The sequence below is a fragment of the Cygnus atratus genome, chromosome 1, assembly GCF_013377495.2.
Source record: "Cygnus atratus isolate AKBS03 ecotype Queensland, Australia chromosome 1, CAtr_DNAZoo_HiC_assembly, whole genome shotgun sequence".
Taxonomy (NCBI): domain Eukaryota; kingdom Metazoa; phylum Chordata; class Aves; order Anseriformes; family Anatidae; genus Cygnus; species Cygnus atratus.
In genome coordinates this window covers 141,218,818-141,239,255 of record NC_066362.1, presented here as the reverse complement: position 1 = coordinate 141,239,255, position 20,438 = coordinate 141,218,818, and positions in this window count along the sequence as shown.

The following is a 20,438-nucleotide window of genomic DNA, read 5'->3' as shown; positions in this document are numbered from 1 at the left end:
ATGCATGTTTTTAGGGGCTGTCTGCTGAGAAGACCATGTCACTTTGCGGTCAGTTATTACTGAGTATTTATAAACAGAAGTGTGCAAGTCCAGCAGCTATATATATAGAGGCACTTTTAGGGAAGCTGGTGTCGTTCTGTGGTTTCGCTGTGCAGATGATTCATTTATACTGCTCATGATGCTGGAGCGGAGCTGTGAAATTCCTGACTTGAAGACCAGGCTATTCCCCATATGTCTCACTCATTGCTCATCTCACTAGAGAGCTATTTCCCACACCAGGGTTTCACGCAGCTACCTTGCTGCTGTTGGGTGGATTTTTCTCTCTTAGGACATCCCAATAAAATAACCCCAAATCTCAAGTGATATTTAGCATTCTAGCAGTCCCTTCCAACAGGGGTTTCAAAAGGTCTTCACAAGCAAGATGTGTCTGTTCATGGTCTGTAGTTCATGGAAGGGGAGACAGAAATTCAGGCATCATGAAGTGGGGATAAGGCCATCTGAATAAGGGACAGCTAAAGGTGCCAGGTTTTTCTGGTGACTCCCAGATTCTGCTGTCTTTCCTGGGGGAACTCATTCAAATTGCTCTATGGTTGATGCTGTTTGGCATCCAGGGACTGCACTCACATGGATTTTGCTAATTAGTTCTGTTACTCAGTTTGGCTGAGCCAGCTTCACATGATTAAAAATAGGAGAAAATTTCTCTTGTTCACATAAGAATAAGGTGGCAAGACATTAAGAAATATTGAATGTTGAAAGCTAACTGGCAAGAAGATGCGAAGTAAACCACAGCTATTGCACCAACAACACATGTTCTTGGGCTTATTGATATGGGCAGACCTGGTTTTAATAATTTATAATGTCCTTGTGCACAGTTCCCAGATGGGCTCCTGGGGAGCACTGAAATGGAGAGGGAAGAAAAGCTATCCAGCTCTGAGAAACACCAAATAAAAGGGACAGAAAGAGTAAAACTGAGCAGAGGGACTAGCCTGATGTGCAACGGATGCCAAGAATACAGGAATTTGCAGGGTTTTCCAGAGAAATAAGTGCTGTCACATACCAGTTGTATTTGGTATATGGGAGAAACAGGGAGAGATGGGCCAAGAAACAAACACGCTGTCACGAGGGGGTTCTTGCTTTGCCAGAGAAGTGACAGCTTGGTTGCAGGCTGCCTCCCCGCTGCCCCATGGGCTCCTGAGTTTTCAACAGCTCCTTTCACTGCAAAAGCAACCCGACAGGCTGTGAAGACTGATTACACAGGCAAGGGCTGGAAGGGGAATGGAGGAGGAGGGGACCCTTAATGTAGAAGTCAACAGGCTTCAAGGGGCTAAGTGAGGGCTAGAAAGGCTCGGAGCCAGCAGCAGTAAGCCAGAAGGACCTCAAGCAACAGGAGGCTGTGTTTATCCTCTCCAGTGCTTCCTCCGCCCTCAAATGGAGTCTGAGCCAACAGAGGAGGGTTGGCTGAGAAGCCTCGACCTGCTTCAGTTTGCAAGTCCCCTTCTGGGACACAGGAAGGTGTTCGTCCTGCCCACTAGTGCTGCCAGTGGCAGATTAAATTGTCGGCCATAGAATGATGAAATAAAGAAAGGATTGTTAAAAAAGCAGGGTTTGCTGGCTTTTTATTTAAGGGAGAAAACCATCCTTGGGCACGGTCTATAGGACATATGGCACAATGTGGGTAAGCAGTGAAGGTGGATTGTTGCAAAGCTGAGGTTGATGAGAGCTGAAGAACTGAAGTGCTGTCTCTGTTCCTGTGCACCGAAATGGAGAAGGTAACCTGAGTTGCTAAGTAGTGACAGTTTCACCATCACCACATCTGAAAGCCTCTCAAACATTACAATAAGAGTGGGAGAAAAAAAAGGCCCTTTACTTCCTTCTTCCATGGATAAAATTACATACAGGTATGTTGAATTGTGTTCAAGGACTGTCAAAGGGCAGTTTCACCAGTGCAGAGAGTGAAATCAGTAGGGCCATGCAAGCACAGATGCATTTGTACTTGTTTGCATTTCTGCAGCTGATGGCTGACGAGGCAGGTGGACCACAACTGGCAGCTCTGCTCGAGCATTTTCCCAAGTTATTAGCCGTCCCCACTGCTTGGATGGAGCAAGCCTGTAGCATACGTTACCTGCCATGCCTCTGTGCGAGGCTTTAAGCAAAGCTGCAGCACAAGCACGGCCACTCACTGTGTTGGGGCTGACCAGCATGAGCAAACGATGCCAAGGAAAGCAGCCAGCAGACTCTTCCCACAGCCGTGGCATCGTCTCAGACCGCAGGCAGTGAGTCAGTAGGGGACATGGTTTGAAAGCTAGCAAAAGCAAACCTGAGTTTGCTGAGCAGCTTTTTTTCTCCTGCACTTCCAAAATGTGACGCTTGCAATCACGAACAGTTTTTTTTATGTATGAAGTAACATAATGTACTCTGTGGACTTGCATGTGAAAACTGTATGGGGATTTAAATACATGGCAGCGGTTATGAAAAGCCCATGGTAACAGCAGGCAGGGGATGAACTGTGACCAGATGAGGAGCATGAAGTCATATAGAGTTACAAGAGCCAGAACAACAGGAATAAAATAAGATTTCTAAATCAGTTATGGTGGCTGGTTCAAGCAGTCAATCCAGAAAACAATGAATTTGAGACGCTAAGCAAAGAAAAACAGATGACAGAGCTTTTTGTTCATGATTACTGTTCTTGTTGGCTGAACTTAAATTTAATTGGTAAAACGTCACTTTAGTTCTGAAAAACAGTGACAAACATATATTCTAAGAGTAGGGAAAAATTGAGCTGGTGTTGATCCGTAGTAGTGGTTACTGTAGGTGCACTTGGAGGGTAATACTAACCATTCATTTTTTTATTACATGTTCTTGAATGAAATCTTTGTCTCACCCAGAAGATGAAGTCATTTATTTAATGCAGACAGTAAATCTTTTAGTTTTAATATCCTTCTGACACACAAGTATAGTTTACACACTTGCTTTAAGAAGCAGAAAGATGAAATACTCTTAGTGGATACAGTTACCCATGATATTTATTTCCTACTCTCCAACCAGGATGTGTAATTCATTTACAAAATGTTTTGTGGGACTGGGGTGGGGTGTCACAGTGCAAAACATATGAAAACACAGATGACAGGGAAATAAAGGTGCCAAAGTTTCAGTTGTATTTTGCAATTTTGCTCAGTACTTGCCCTGTGTTTTATGTCATGATGGTCAACAATTCTGACTGACAGCAAGAGTTGCTTGAGAGAAAAATTAAACAAGATAGACTTACTCTGGATTGGTGAAATCATGGAAAAGACGGTTACAAATAAATGAATAACATAAATAGATGATTCTCAAGTGGAGAAAAAAAATCAGAATATTTGAATACAGGAGAGATCAAGTCAATTCAGAAGAAAAAGAGCAAATCCCAAGATCACTGCACTCCTGAAGAAGAAATTCAAAAGCAAGCCAAAGTGATGCTGCAAGATCACATTTGCTTGCAAATTTTCATCTGTTCAATTGGTGCACGTACACTGCAAAGCACCAAATAAGATTTTGTACCACTAATTCAGGTTAATAAACAAGTTTGTTTTAATAAAAACAGCTATCATCTTTTGATCTTGGAGGGTTCTGTTGTATTCACGATGGTTGACTATATGAGAAGAGTATAAACATACAAGGGGCACCAAAATTAATCTTAGGATGATTTCATACTTCAACTGCACTGAGCTAAGGCCTTCTCCAGCATGTTCTGCAGCAGCTGAAAAGGGAAGTTGTCATTTCAGCAACTATTTTTAAAGATTTAGTGAGGATTTTACACATGATGGAAAATCAAGACTATATGTTATTTGTGGCGTGTGGTGGTGTGTTTGTTTGTTTGTTTTCCCTCCAGAACATCCCTTGATTCAGAGCCTCCCAGCAAAACTGAGATCCCTGTTGGTCCTTCTGGCTGTAGCTTCCAGGATCAGCTATCTCAGGGGCAGTTATTTTACTGGGGACCCGGCAGAAACCTGCATTTTCTTTAAGGACAAGTCATCTAACCTGACCTTCTCAGAAGTGTTGAGCCATTCCTTATGCCTTCACGGAAAGCTGAAAAATGTCAGGACCTTTACAGATCACTGTTTTGATTAAAGTACAAGTTTTCGTGAATAGCCTTGCCAGGGAGAGTGGCTTCCGGCAGAGTGTATGAATAATTGATACAGATCTTGGCTTGATAACATAGTTACAGGAACAAAACAAAAATGGGGAACTGAATTTAACCATATAATGGCATTATGATATGACAGCGCTGTTTGGAATCTTTAACCATCGTCGGCTGCCTTGAAGCTGCAGCTGGCCAGCTCTGCACGGCAAGGACACAGCTGTCAGCCACAGGCTGTCTTGCTGCTCCTCAGAGGTTCAGATCTGCTGCCTGCTTCATGACATGTTTATGAAATTGGCCTGGGATGAGCGAGTTGTAATTATACATCCCCACAGAATTCATGGGATCTCTTGCTGGATGTTAAAAGATCCAGGAGAAATACTGAAAGAGTCATGGTAAAAAAAGCACTTACTCCTTGGCACTCCAATGGTAATTTTTAGACTCAGAAAATCTCTTTCCCTCCATACATAGATCAAGAGAAAGAGAGAAAAAAATATTTGGGGAAATATACATACCCATGCATGGAGAAATACAGAGGCTGCCACCTGCTGAGAGGAAAGGGTTTCATTTCAAGTGCAAAAATCCCCAAAAGAAGGGTGGAAATGAAAGCCCCACAGGATTTCTGTCCCTGCTTGGCTGTGATTTTTCACAGTGCCACACAAGGTGGACCAGCCACAGGATGCTGGCTGTGCTCACCCAGGGACTCCAGACTAATCTGACCAAAACTGTTTGAGGCAAACTGGAAAGTGTTTGGGGAAATTCAAAATTGTTTTACAGCAAAAAGCCGAGCCAGAAAAAGTATTGTTATTATAACACAATTAACAGCATTTTAGTGATGTTTAAATGCATTTCAAAACCTGAAGACTAAATTAAAACATATTTATTTTATATAGTACTACATTAAAATATTCAGTAGAAACATAGAATCACAGAATCATTTGGATTGGAACAGACCTTAAATGTCATCTAATTCCAACCCTGTGTCATGGGCAGGGACACCTCCCACCAGACCAGGTTGCCCAAAGCCCCTTCAAGCATGGCCTTGAACATCTCTGGGGAAGGGGCATCCACAGCTTCTCTGGGCAGCCTGTGCAAGGGCCTCACCAACCTCTGAGTCAGGAATTTCTTCCTAACATCTTATCTACATCTCCCTTTTTTTAAATTTAAAGCCATTACCCCTTGTCCTGTCACTACATCCCCTGACGAAGAGTCCCTCCCCAGCCTTCCTGTAGGACCCCTTTTGGTACTGGAAGGCCTCTGTAAGGCCTTCACTTCTCCAGGCTGAACAACCCCAACTCCCTCAGCCTGTCCCCATAGAAGAGGTGCTCCAGCCACCTGATCGTCCTCGTGGCTTTCCTCTGGACTTGCTCTAATAGGTCCGTATCCTTTTGTGCTGGGGGCCCCAGAGCTGAACGCAGGGCTCCACGTGGGGTCTCGCGAGAGCAGAATAGAGGAGGAGGATCACCTCCCTTGACCTGCTAGCTACAGGCAGCAGCAGTGCTGTGTTGTTTCAGGTCAAGATTCACTAACGAGCTACTGGTGATATCATGTTTATTAGAGTTGATAGACCCTTGCCAGGCTCCCTCTTGTAACTAGGTTCTCATGGAGCCATCGGATCCAAGATGCCACTCCAAGAGCTTGCTCAGACCACTTGTCTCTTAGGGCTAATTTTCTTCTTCACTTTCAAGCATCACTACTATAGCAGAACACAATAACTTTCTAGTATATCCTCAAATCAAAATTTATTTATGAAGTCTTGGTGGAACAGCAGAGAGGTATGAAATTTTCTGGCACTGCAGTCTGCCAAAGGGAGATATGCAATGTTTTCTTAACAATACAAGCAGCCACCAGTTTTAACAGCCCACTTCAATGAATATTTCAAAACCTTGTAAAGTAATGAAGAAAAACGCCTGGCAGAGCTGTCCCTTGAGGCTGAGCTTTCTGAGAAGATGAAGAAACAGCACCTTGAAGAAAGAACTCTTCTAATGTGTCAACTTGGATGTTTTTGTAAGAGGGGTTTTCATCAGATGTTCAGGCAGAAGAGGAATAATGAACTAAGGAGGCTGTGCTTTCAGCAAGCCTTAAGCCTGACTCAGGATCTGTGGTGGGTAACCTTGAGTTGCTTTGAGTTCAGCTGATTCATAGTCATCAAACAAAATGCAGCATTTTCAAATCCTGTAGTATTTTATTCACATTATCAAGCCCATTTCAAAAACAGGTTTTCCTAGACAGGACACAAGTGTCCCTGTGGCCTTCGACAAGTGTTCTAGTCCATGTCTCAGCCTGCTCTCCTCAATACCCCTCTCCTCTCTGCAGACCTCTGTCCTCCTCCCAGTGCTCCATCAGTCATGCCCAGGCTGCGATAACCAGATCGTACATTGAGATGCTGGACTTAATTATCCTATGCCATTAAAAGAAGCTTTATTCTGTAGCGAGGTAAGTTACCTGCTGATCCTGCTACAGCAAAAGTTGGGTTACGAGCAGAAGCAGGCCTAGGACACAGAGTGCACGGAGTGATCCGAGAGGCTATTGTTGCCAAAAGGAATCCACCTGTGTCGTTTTCCACCTTTGCACCACTGCAGAGAGGCCTCCCAGCCATGCAGCTGATTAATTCATGAAGGCTGCCCACATCCCAGCCAGCAGCTCCCATGATACACAGATGTTTCTCAGCAACATTCAGCCTTGATCACAGGACCCACTCTTTACTTTTCAGTCCTGCAAATGCACATTTCACTGTTTATATTTATAAATAATTAACTCTTTTGCCTGTAAAAGGCTTTGTTAGATAAGGACAAGAGGTGTTCTTCCAGACAGAAGAAGAGAAACTCATACATGTATGGTGAAAAGATTTTTAATAGACAAAGTGGTGGAAAACACCTCCAGATCTTATAAAGATGATTATGACCCTTCACAGGCCATCCAACAGCCACAGATCAGGGCTTGCAGTGTCACAGAGAAATATTTGTGCCATCTGGAAACCATAGGAATATCAGAGCAATCATTGGTCATGCTGAAAGTCCAAGTAGCACATCTTCTGATCTTAACAGCAACTTGCTGCAGATGTTTAAGGAGTTGTAAGAACACAGCAGGTCTAGTGTGACCTTCACCTTTGTATTTTCTGGCAACCGGCAATTAAGGGCTTTCAGAGCTTCCAGAAAGGGCTGTTCCGAAAGCCAGCTGGTTTCCAGGAATTTCTTGAATCCATGAATACATTCAGTCCCTACCCCACCCTATGGCAATGGGTTCTGTGGTTTAAATATATTCTTGACAGAATAATACTACTCCTTTATGCACATTTTAAACCTACTGTTTGATAATTTCAGGGGATGCCTTCTAGAGCTGGTAGCGTGAGGACTGGCAATCACCCATTCCCTATTTGCCTTTTCCATACTACCCCAGACTTCTAGCCCTAACCATATCCTCCAGCTGCCAATTCTTCTCTGTGCTATCAAGTATGTAACCTTGCCATAGAGGGATGCAGGTCCTGGTCCTCAGTCACTTCTGCTGCCCATTTGTGTACATTTTGTAATTTTATACCCCTCTTGAGGTAGGATCACCAGAGTTTTTGCATACATAATATGAACTTTAAAAGGACTGTATCAATATTTTCTCATGCCCTTTATTCTCTTCCTACTTGTTGAACCCAGCACTATGCAGCCCCAGCAGTCCAGCCATGCCTAGTCACTAACAACTTCCCATTTGCCTCTTAGTCTTAATACTGGGCAAAGGCACTTTACGGTGGCATTGCACATTAGCCATCATGCATCATCATCATCATCCACCAAGTGGGTTAGCAAACAACAGACAACAAGTTTGCAAAGAGCAAAGTCTACAGCCAGGGGTTCTCGTATTGTCAGGCCATTGCAACAAGCACTTCCCACAGCCTGAGGCAAGTGGTGTTTGATGTAATGAAGGTCTTTCCCTGCCACCCCATCCCTCTGACACTGCCATCCGTGACCACTAGCTGGGCACTGCTGGTTGACCCTTCTCTAGAAGTAGGATTAGCTGATTGATTGCTTACATCTTTCTCGTTACCCTCAGATTCGGCTTCTCACCCTGTTTATTTGCCTGACTGCAATGACTACAAAGTACATCAAGGTTTTTCCCATGCAATGAGGCAGAATTTTTAAAAAGCACCCATTTGTAGGAGCAGAGGAGTGCAGGAATGACAGTGATGGGTCCAAGACATCCTAGGGCACTGTGCAGAATATGTGCGTGTTTCCTGAAAACATCCAGGACAGCTCTGAAGAAATACATGACAAGTTGGCTGACCAGAACTCGCGGCACTTACAGGCAATCGGAATTCATGTGGGACGTACAGGGTGAAACAAAGCCTATGGACACCGATTGCAGAACACCACGTACTGTACGTGCACTGCTCACGCAACTGTAGGGAGCTCCGGCACAAATACGCAGCTGAAAATGTAAAAGTGCACCCAAGGGCAACCTCACGGTTGAAAACAATTCAACCCCTGCATCCATTTTGAGGAAAACCTGATGCTTTGCACTCTGGGTCATAAAGTTGTAGGTTTTCTAGGTGAACAAGGTAGAGGTAAGGTGCCCAGAGTTCACTTTACAAAAAGCATCCTATTACTACTCAAGTAATAGGAAGAGATTCTTGTGAAATAAGACCCTGTGACTGTGTTTACTTAGGCAACGTCTCCGTGCAAGTATTCATTGATTTGCTTTCCACGGGGCCATCCCAGATTGCGTGTAACCTGCCTTGTTCCGGAAGAATTGCCACACACCAAGAGGCTCGAACTCGCTTCCTCTTTACAAAGCCGATTCTGACAAGTTTGCTGCTCACTTGGCAACAAAAAGCTTACCCTGTTGACACGATCCAATTTTCAACCAAGGCAAGTCAGCAATGCTGCAGAACAAGGTGACAGGAAAGCACCTGAGAACCATGAGAATTTACCTCTTGAAATATGTCCAGGAAGATATCAGGCCAAATAGCTGTTATAATAACTCGTGTCTTGAAGTTTAATGTTGGCTGTTGATGTATATGTTCATTTTTTAATAAATATTGCATCCTGGAAGACTTCTTTTATGACTAGCATCACCTGCGTGTTTTCCCCCCCTAACAAATATGACAAGGAACTTGTTCCATACTGTGGGATTCTTCCAAGCCACATTTCTCCAATCTAGGTGGATTTTGGAAGTGTTTCCTTTTTATGACCTCGGTCATTACTGCATGCTGCACACAAGTACTGAGAGCCATGAGATTTAACATGGATTGCAGGGACCCTAACATTACCCTAAATACGACCCAGAACTCTTGTCAGCCAAGGTAGATGGCAGCAGGATCATTTCAACATGAATAAAAAGACAACATTGATACCTTCAGTTATTTATTATTATTATTATTGATAAAATTATACACCAAGTTTCGTATATAGTATTTCCTTTCAGCAGCTGGAGTTGAAAGAACACCCTGCTTTCTAATGACTCCTGCTGCTAAGGTTATGAATATTGAATCAATGACCTCGTGCATCCTACCAGAACAAATCTAACCCTATTATGAGCTCCAGCACGGAAGGAAAAGAAGCTGGAGAAGCAGTCACATGGAGCAATTTGTCATTTCAGTATTTAACCTACCTCTCCTTTCAGCCCTGGCTCTTCTCTCTTTTTTCTTCTTTTTTTTTTTTCTTTTTTTTTTTTTTTAAATCAACTCTTCTCTCCGCTTCGTCAAGTTTGAATTTGTGATACAAAACAAACAAATTCTAGTGGCCAGCATTGAACTTCTTTTTGATCCACTGCCAGTTGTCTTTTCCTGAAAGATTTAATGAACATTTCAACAAAAAGAAGACGTATCCTTTATCCTGGCTCCAGAAATAACAATTCCCTTCTCCATCTGTGATACACAATAAATATTCATTTTATCATGTATCTTGAGGTTTTTCAGCAGCTCTAGAGATTGACAGCTTACAACCTGAAATATTTTTCCATTTGAATTAGTATTCAAACAAGAATATTTTTCTTAATTTAATAATTAAAAAAAAAACACTTTACACCAAATATGGCCCTAATCATTTCAGAGAAAAAGAAAAAAAAGAAAAAAAAAGTCATCTAGGTTTCATGAAGGTTTTTACAGATCTTTTTCATTATCCAGGTTAGCAGTGCTCAGTTAATGTACATTCTCATTCCCCAGTTCATAGAGTACGTCTCAGTTTCTACCAGAAAGACAGCTGGCACCCATCTGTTTGTGCATAATGCCACTTACACTGCTAACTTAACAAGCTCTGTTTTTAGATGCTTGTTCCCTTCTCTCCTTTCTCATATCACGCACTGTTCACTTCAAGGATGCCATACTTTCTTTAAATATGTCTCAAAAGGACCACTTTTTTAAAAATAATTCCCAGCAGTGATCAAATAGGTAACATTCAGGCCATCAGTTTCATTGATGAAACCCATGAGCACAGACTGAAGGGGAAAAAAGTCCATTCATGTACCACATACCCACCCACCTTGGTGCAGAAAGATTAAACAGAGATCACTCAAACTGACACACCTGACATAAACAACCTCAAAACTGGGGAATGACAACATCTGAATCTGATGCAGCCTCAGAAAGATGTGTCTCAAGCTCTAGCAACAGCCAGTGGAGGAACCCTCGGACAGCCAAGGCCAAGCAGTTTTGCTCCTCAAGTCCAGTTCTTGATGTGTGGCTTAGGCAGTTCAGACCCATTATTATAATGAGGAAGAGCCTGGGTTTCTAAGACAAGGTTCATTTAAGGCAGAATTTTCATTTTTCTACAACATCTAAAGTGTTCTTTTAAATATAATAAGAAAGATTAACAATAATTTTCTCGCAATTAAAAAAACCTATAAAAATCAAAGCGATTTAAAAAGTGCAACGTATCTATGTGAAAAAACAGTGACATTTACACTTGGGCTATTTTAAAATTAACTTTTGAAATCATATACTCTCATTTTTATGGTACTTGAGAAATGATAGGCATGCTAGTCACCATGCCTGGAGATCAGAGACTTAGCAGAGAACACAACACAAAATCATTGTAACTCAGGGAGACCTCCTCTGGTAAGCGATGGCAAAATGGATTACGAACCCTCTGTTTCACATCGGGAAGAAACACAATTACCAAGCATTTGGCCAAAGCAAGTGCTCGGGTACCATATTATTCTGTGAACAACATATCAAGTCAATGCATCAAGAACCTGCCTGCTCTCCTCAACAGAACTGGACATCACACTCTTCTAAAATGGGTTGACCTGACACTCAAATCGTGCTCAGCTGAAGTAGTCTGAGTCTTTTAAATGTAGTGAAGTGAAAATTTTAATCTCTTAACAAGGAGACAAAAATGAGTTCATAACATGTTTATATGATAGCATTGAGACAAAAACTTTGATTTAAAAAGAATAATTATAATAATTAAAAAACTGAGAGGACAAAAATAAGAACATAAAGAAGAAATTAAAAGTATATCCACAGCCTTACCCAGCATCTCCTTTAGAGGCTGTTCCCTGCCAGCTTCTGCAGGCTTTGATGGCCCTCCAATCCCTTACCTGGCTACACCTGTGCTTTAAAGACAAGATAGGGAAAATATGAGCTTTAATAAGGAGCCACAGGTGGGTTTGCATGGTTAACGGCACTTTCTCAAGATTTTCTGCCACAGTATGTCTTAGAAAACATACAGTAAGGAGATCACTACATTCCATTTATTAGGAGTTTACCTGAGTTAATTGTCAAAGTCTCAGTACAGCAGCAACCTCAGCGGTCCTTCCAGGACAAGCCTCCCTACCCCAGGAATACCACAACACAAATCCCAAGTGCCAGAATTACTGGAACTGTTTTCTAACCATGGGCAAACAAAGTTTTGTTTTTCTTGGCGGCCTTTTATAGTAGGTTTAAAAGTTAAAAATCTTATGAATCCAAGAATAAATACTGCCATCATTAAAACTTTCCAAGATGAGATTCGCAGCCTCTTCCTGCCTGTAAGCTACAGATGTCATACACCCTGATAACAAAACCACCAGTCCCATGCAACTCTCAGGTCTCCACAGCTGGTGTGAAAAGTCTCACTGTGAAATATCAGCAAAACATTCTTTGTCTGAGATGTGAACCTCTATATTGTGGCTTGACTATCTTAAAGTAGTTATTATTTAAAAAAAGTAAAAAAATGTGACAAAATGTGAAATACTGGCAACGTGCAGAGCAGGCAAGATTGTTGCAAGAGGCCGAATTTGCCCATCTGTGATTAGAAGTATTTGCATGCACAGCATCACTGCTATTCACCTGGGAACAGAAACGCTTTATATTTTATCTCTGACACGTTGTGACCTTCAAAAAGTATTTAGTGCCTCTGCGCACTTCAGATTTTTTGGCATCTCCCAACCTACAGTCACTGCACAAAGCTCCCACAAGAGCCTACCCTGCGTGCCAGCAGGCACTCGGCATCCTTGCTGAGAGGTACTAGCTCAGCACACATCTTACTGGAAGGAAACTGGATGTACTTTTTTGATGGCCACATCTGTATGAGAATAGCGTTTGCTGGAGTGAGATTAGAGCTTGCAAAACGGGCTTGCTTAATAGCACCCTATTTCAAGTCCAAAAGGAACTCCTTTTCATTCAGCGTCTGAGAAATGTCAGCACAGAAAACGCTTTCCAGGGTAAGTAGTGAAGAAGACTATTACAAAACTATTAGTCAAACCTCAGAGTTACCACAGTCAACTTGAAACCAAGTCACGTACGTGAAATTATAGCATTTGCTGTTATATATTTTGCAAACAGATGGCCAATTTAAAAGCCAGAATTGGATTTGGCCTGTTCAAAACCTCTTTTGTAGCCTCATCCCTTCATGCAAATCCTCTGTTATTTGAACAAATTTCCATATTAGCCCAAAGCTGCTTCATTAGAAGCTAGAGTGTCATCCTATCTCGGGACAGTTGTCACTGGAATAAGAGCCCAGTTACACACTGTCGTGCAAAAATGCAAACCCAGTACCACACAGCTGCACTTTTGCTAGAAGGAGTGATAGCTGCATTCACTGAAAAACCTCCAGAGTATTGCTTCAGCCCATTGCATTGCAAAACAAACACTGCTTTGGACAGAAACAGAAGTAGGATAGCTGCTCTTTCAGACACTCTTATGCTAGAATGGCACAAGAACTCTGGAGACAAATAAATTAAGGAAGGACAGAAGTTGGTGAGGCACTGGCACAGGTTGCACAGAGAAGCTGTGGATGCCCCATCCCTGGAGGTGTTCAGGACCAGGCTGGATGGGGCTTTGGGCAGCCTCACCAGCTTAACCAGAACCCTCAGGCTGAGGGGCACAGCCATGGGCAGCATCCAGACCCAGCTCAGCAGGCCTGCAGTCCCTGGCATCTCTATTCCCTTCCCTACAAATGTCAGGAGAAGAACTTTAGCTTTCATTTCTTTGGTCTCGCCATGCAAACATCTCCCAGCCACCAGGAAATCATGTCTTCCTCCATGCAGTGCTGTTATCACAAAGGAAGGGGAAGGAGACCTTGAAGCCAGCCATTTTGGTAATGGAAATGAGAATGTGGTCCTTTCCCCACGACTAGAAATAAAACTGAAACCAAACGGGTAGCCTATTTATAGAAATAAGGGATCAACAACTGCACTTTGACTGCTTTCATGACCGCACTCTCCTCTTCCGATTCTCTGTGGCTGAGCTCCAAGGGGGAACAGGGCACTGAGGCAAAGACAGGGCCCTTGCTCCGGCCCAGGTCACCCACGGTGGTAGTGACATGCAAGGAGACAACTGAAACATGGAGCACTTTAATACCCTCACAGGGAGGGCCAGCAAAGGCCCAGGTGTGCTTGCTGGTGGCTGGGCATCCGCATCCGCAGGGTCTGGTGAAGGTTTGTCCATCCTGTGGGAGCAGAAGTCAGTGGATCCTGGGCACGAGGATGGCTGTGGGGCTGTCTGCTCATTTGTCTCAGTGCCAACAGGAGCTCACAGGCCGAGTTAGAAGTAATTGCAGTGCAATCCCTTGCTGCACCATGGGCATGGAGGGAGGCACAAGAATCAGAGCAGGGGATGAGCTCATCGCCTACCCCTTCCAGTAGAGGGGTACCAGCTCTTCATTGACCTCACAATTTGTCTGAATTAATTTTCATTGTTCTGAGGTACCTGGAATGTGACTGGCTCTAGAGAGGAGCAGAAATTTCCAGATTTGTTCCAGTTAACGCTACATCCATATGTTTCTGCAGATTCCAGATTCACGGATTTCACTTCCAGGCAATGTTTCTGATTGGAAAACACAAGGGAAAGTTTGAACTGTTAATCATGCTCTAGACCATCTACTCTGACTGGTCTAGTAGGAAGAAATGTTCTGCTGCAATGAATCTGAGCTGCAAACGGATCCCAGGGGAGCAATATCTTGGATTGATCTCAGTTAAGAAACACAATTGTGAGGCAGTCTCTGAGAAAGCGTGAACAACAGTGCTGAATAACGCTCCGCGTGATTTATAGCCACATGCACATGTGCAACAAGGAGCACAGGGAATCTATTCCTTTTCCCCATATGCTGCAGCCTGGGGCTGGTGCCCACCTCCCAATGAAGCGGTGCAATGAATTTCTCTTTAAAAGACCCCATACTGCAAGGGGAAAAGTTTCCTGCCAAGGGGAATGTGTGGAAAAATTGATTTCACGCTGTCTTCACAAAAACAAGATCACTGTATGCACTTCTAGGCAGAAGACACGTTGTTAAAGACAGACAATAAATCATCTTCCAAAGACAAGCTTGAGAAACAAACACCAGAAATCAGAGACCCACTGAAGACATGGGGTTTATAGCACAGCACAACCAGCGTTTTTCCTCCTTTTCAGGCTGAATATCTCTGTTCGACTGGGAACTTGTTTTTGCTTAGGAAATACCCAGCTTATCTCCTCTGTAATTAACAGCCATCTACAGCAAGCTCTCTTCTTCCCTCGGCCAGCTGGAGATGCGGCTGGTTAAACTCAAAGGACTTGTTCTCCCCTTGTGCATAGTGCACCTGAAGAAGCCCAAATCTCAGTTGTTGTAACAAAAACCATCACTTCTAGGCACCTATCCAAAACATGTGCGTCTGGAAGTCTGCAGCTGAACCCTGTGGGTGCTGTGGCCTGGAGGTAACCAGGAGCTGCTCACCTGGGGCAGGCAGCAAGGCAAGGAGCACATCAAGATTGAAAGCTCTGACCAGCCGGACAAAATATTGCTGCAGTTCTTCTTATATCAGAACCATAACACAGACACACACACAAAATGTAGAGAGGTTCATTAGGATTTGGAAACCATGTTATGTTGATACAATGTATGAGAAAACGAGCACTTTGGATGGCACCGAGTAAGATATACATAAGGCTCCAGAGCTAATTAATGAGGATGAAGAGCTTTTGAGCACTTCTCCCTCCCATGAGGACCATCTGTTGTAGAGTGAGCATGGCACTTCAAGAAAAGTCTATATAAATGTAATTAAATGCTCAACAGTAGTAAAAGGTGTCTGGGTTAAGTTCAAGTTTGGTACATTAAAGCCTGGTGTTTTTCAATTTTTAGCACTGTTAAAATACTCTTTTTTCTAAAGATTTGTGTTACAGCATCAACTGGCTGTGTTACGCAAGGCGGCACACAAAAACACGCAACAGGCAAGCCCTACACTGAAGACTCCGACGTCACAACAAACGTGTTAAAACATCTGACGGGATTTAGGTACCTAACACCAGCTTCCAGTTCCCTTCCCGATGGCCATGGCACCTGAGACACCTCATTGTCCTGAGATCCCAAATACTCTGCAGCAGCTGAAAGACAGCCAGGATGCTAAAGGGCATCCAGGTTTTAGGCATCCAGAGGAATCCCTCTGCAAGTAGACCTAACTACTTTGGGGCATCCATAGAGAGAGTGCTAAGAGCAAACCTAGAATGCATCTCCTTGCCCTTCTGCTCTGGTTACCGTGCAATATAGGGAAAGTTAACTTCTATTTGGATTTTGTGTAACTTCTGGGTTTGTAATTTGGTACCAGTAGGGAGTTACTCACCAGCTGCGAAGCCTTCAGTGTCTCAAGAGGAAGAGAAGGTGGCCCACTGCCTCACCGGCTCATCATTTGCAGGACATGGCCATCCCAGGTCTCCGATTCCATCAGCAGAACCACTGCCCCTTTGCACACCATGCCTGGCTCCTGGGGAGATGCTCACGAGCCAGCTGGTCACCTACCATGCTTTACAAGGGGCCTTTTAAGACTAATTGTCATCAATGACATTTCATCTCAATACAGTAAACTGAAACTCTTCAGCAGCTGGTTTCCAGGCTCACCCATCTGAGCACTGTGGATTGAACCAAGGACGCTGTTTGCCACTCTAAACTGTGTTGATTCTTGCTCTGAATTAGAGGCCTGAATTACCAGTTTACCAAATCACTTATTCTTAAGCATGTGAAGAGCTCCATTGAAGCCGATTGCTGGTTGACGTGGTTGACAGTAGGTATGGTTTTATACACTTCACTGAGCCCACATTTGAATGATGCCATTGCCACTGAACAGCTGTGTGATGTGAAATACATTACTTCATTAAAAAAAAATAATAATAATTGTGGTTTTGCTAGTGGAAAACTGAGATTCTTTCCACTGGCACATTTTGAAAAACACTGGAAAAATATGTTTTTATTTGAATGGCAGACAATAGATGAAATCATGCTTAACTTGCATTATTCTATTTTAGAAAAATTAGTTAAAAAAAAAAAACTATCATAGCAGCGCAGTAATGATAATTGCAGCTTAATTACCCATAACTGATTCTTTATGCCCTGAAATAATTTATTCTCCTTTTATACTCGTCTCTGATATCCATTAGAATCATTATAACTGTGAGTCTGTAATTACATACTTTGCATTTTAATGTTCTATGCCAGTTCATGCTCTCCTCTTATCTTTCAGTTAATTTTATTACCGAAACATTGAGAAAATTTCCACGTGGATTTTCCAGAAGTTCTCGTGGTTTGAATTAAGGTAGGCTTGGGTCTTAATGCAGTCCAGGGAGCCAGCTCGTAGGACAGAGCTTCTGGGCTCACACAGCCCCAGCTCTGCCAGCCACTCACTCTGTGTAGTCTGCATTTTAAGCATTAAAATAGAGGAACTGTATGAGATTTGACCTTTAAAAAATAAAATAAAATCACAAGAGGCCTTTTACAAGCTACAGTTAAAGAAACACAAGTTAATGCAGAGTTCAGAGTGGACCTTCGGCACAGGAACCTGATGGTCCTTTCTGGACCAGGAGCTCCAGAAGGGCTGAAGGTGCGGAAAGTCCTGGCTTCTCCCAGCACAACTTCATCAGCAGCTCGCTCTGGACTACAAAATCTGATGCAAAGACAATCCTGAGGCCCTCCTCCCTTCTGACCTTTCCTCCCCTGCTTGCCCCAGCTCTGCAGCAGACAAGCTCAGCCCATCTGCAGCTCCTTGTGCCGGGTGCCCTGCTCTCCACGCTGTGCTCTGCTGCTCCGGGAGCACCCCGAACCCCAGGCAACAAAGCATCACCTTCCCTGCAACTTGCTATTGCACCATCCAAAGGGGCTAAGTGGGTTTAATGGTTGAGGTGAAAGATTTCGTACCAAAACCTCCATTTTCTTCCTCTATCCCCAGCTCACTAAAAGATCCCAAGCATGTAATTTGCTCTCTTCTGTCTTTCAGCTTCGCCTGTTCATAAAACCAGAGTCTTGCTAACTATATCAACGGGGCTCTGCTGAAAATTGCCTGAAATCTCTCTGTGATAAAAGCCTAGGCAAACAGTATTTTATAATCCCATCACTCCAATGGCTGTTTCACAGCCGAAAAAAGCATTTTTTTTTTCTCATGGCTAACACAGTATGAACAAAATCACTTAGGAAATCCAAATATTAAAATAAAATTGGGGTGTGATACTGCCTTTTAATGGACAAATTGCGTCGAATGACAAAATGGGGGTGTGCAATAAAAATTTCACACAGAGGGCAAGTAATATTTGAGCTGTGTACAGCAGTTGGAACAAATTAATCTTACTTTCCCACGCTGCGGATTTGCCCCACAGAACCAGCAGAGCCTGAGAATAAAATGTTAAACTCAATTTCCTGTTATAATTTAACAACTGGGGAAAAAAAAAAAAAAGAAAATTGTAACTTCCTCAACTGGACTGAGCACATTTTTATTGAGTCAGGGATGTATTTGCTTAAACAACAAAACACCCTCCTCTCTCCTTCTCTCCCTAGTTTATTATTGCCTAGAACAAGAGCAGGATTAACCAGAGAGATAAAAAAGGAGGAGGAAGGCTGTTGGTATCTCGGTATTTCTAGAGCAGTTTTTACCCTTTAAGGGAGCAGACGCTGCATGGAGCCAGACGATCACAAAGTGAAAATGAAGTGACTGCAGGTCCCTGATGGTCTTTGCTTCCCCCATCCTGTAATTTCCACAGCAGCTCACACTGAGGCAGGAACCTGCCTTGCCGTACCTGTCTGAGCAGCACAATACCACACTGAATTTTTTTTTTTTTTTTTTAAAGAAGAAAAACCTAAATATGACAGTTGTTTCCAGCCTTTGCTGCTTTAACGGGTTAGAAACAGGCCAACATCTGGGTGCTGGCAGTCAGCAGCGAATTTGCCCCCACTGGAGCAGAGCTGCAATTTTTACAGCTGCTCCGCACACACGCGGCTCTTTGAGCTTCCATCCCTCAATGCACCACGACGTCCCAGCAGGCCAGGGATGCCCATCACGTGCAGCTGAGATCCTGGCTACCAGGCACATTTCTCACGTGGCAAAGCAAGCCTTCTCACGGCTAAGTTCCCAGGACTGCTTCCCTGCTGGGCTGCATGTGGTTTAGGGGGGGGAAGGAAAAGCAATGCTGCACAGCACTGCCACAAGTCAGTGCCGGTACTTCTCCAGCGATGCGGGGAAGTGCCTGGGGGAGAGAAACAGCTCTGGGCTGAGCTGCTACACCTCGCAGGCAGGTGGGTGACAGGGCACTGGACTGCAGTGGAAATGCATTCGCCCTGCTGTTAGCAAATTTGTTGCCTTTGACCATGTTCATGTGGCACAGTCCTGCATTGAATGCAATGTGCTCTCCCACAGGCTCTTCTCTTCCATTTGCAATTGTTTCTCCTCCAACGTCCACTTTTATTTTTATTTTTTTCAATTTTACAGTACTCCCAGACAATGGTACAGACACAAGCTGAAGAACAAGTTCTCTGCACAATAGGCAGCCCACAACACTCAGCTCTCCCCCTTCATTAAGGTCCCACACAATCCTAATTCTCCATCATGTCTTTCAGCAAAGCAATAAAGAAGAGGCTGCTTCTCCTCTCTCTTCTAATTTGCAACATTTAAAACTTTAAGCTCATGTTTAAGTGTTCTTTACTTTTCATTGCTCATATTTCCACTTACATATTTAAAAGCTTTGTAACAACAAAAAAAGTGCTCCTTTTGGTGTCCGATCACTCCTTTCTCTGGTCTGATTACTGCAGTCGATAATTACTGCTGCAGTTGTCAGTTTTAAATATGCACATGTTTTTTTGCATGTTATTCTTTTCTGCCCCGTGTTCCTCCATCCTGCCCTCACGAGGAACTCACTGAGGCCCACCTCACCACGGCCACCTGCACAAGTCCCACAGAAGAACGAGACCTGCTGCTCAAACGCTCTGATTTTATTTCCTTCTTCCCGTAAATCACTGCAGCTGTGCATTTCTGCCCAGGAGGGTGAAGGCTTTGCACATTCTCCATTCCCTCTGCTAGCACCCGCTGGGAAGCTCACACTCCTACAACTCCCCCCCCGGGATTGCTGGTTTCAGATGCATACTGCCTGCTTTTGCCTGTGATGAGCAACAGCTCAGGTCTTGGTGGCTAGCCCATGTACTTGACTAGCCAGAGGATGTTCCAACTCAGGGAAGTCTTCAACAGGTCCAGGAGGACTGGATAAAACCAGCAGCTCTGAGCAGCAGCTGGACAAGCAGCTTGCTGGCCCCACTAGCTTTCTAAGATGAGCTACCCTCAGTATCTGGTACTTGCAGGGGCAGAAAGCTGCGGGGCTCAAGGATTTCAGATACCTTTGTCTGTAGGAAGCAGGTAAAACCATGAAACAAGTTTCAGCCCTTGCCTTCTGAAGATGAAAGTGAGAAGAAAGGCAGGAGGCCGGGAACACATGCTTCCTCCTCCTCCTGCAGAGACCAGCCTGTTCGGAAGGAAACGTCTACTGCTTATCTCCGCTGAAGAAAACAGACACAGCCCATGGTGGAAAAACACGTGCAAAAGCCGACGAGAACCCCGCCAGTGCAAACAGCGGCGTTGTATCAAACCTGCTCAGTACTCATGCCTTAGGACTTGGAAAGTCTTGATTTTTGTT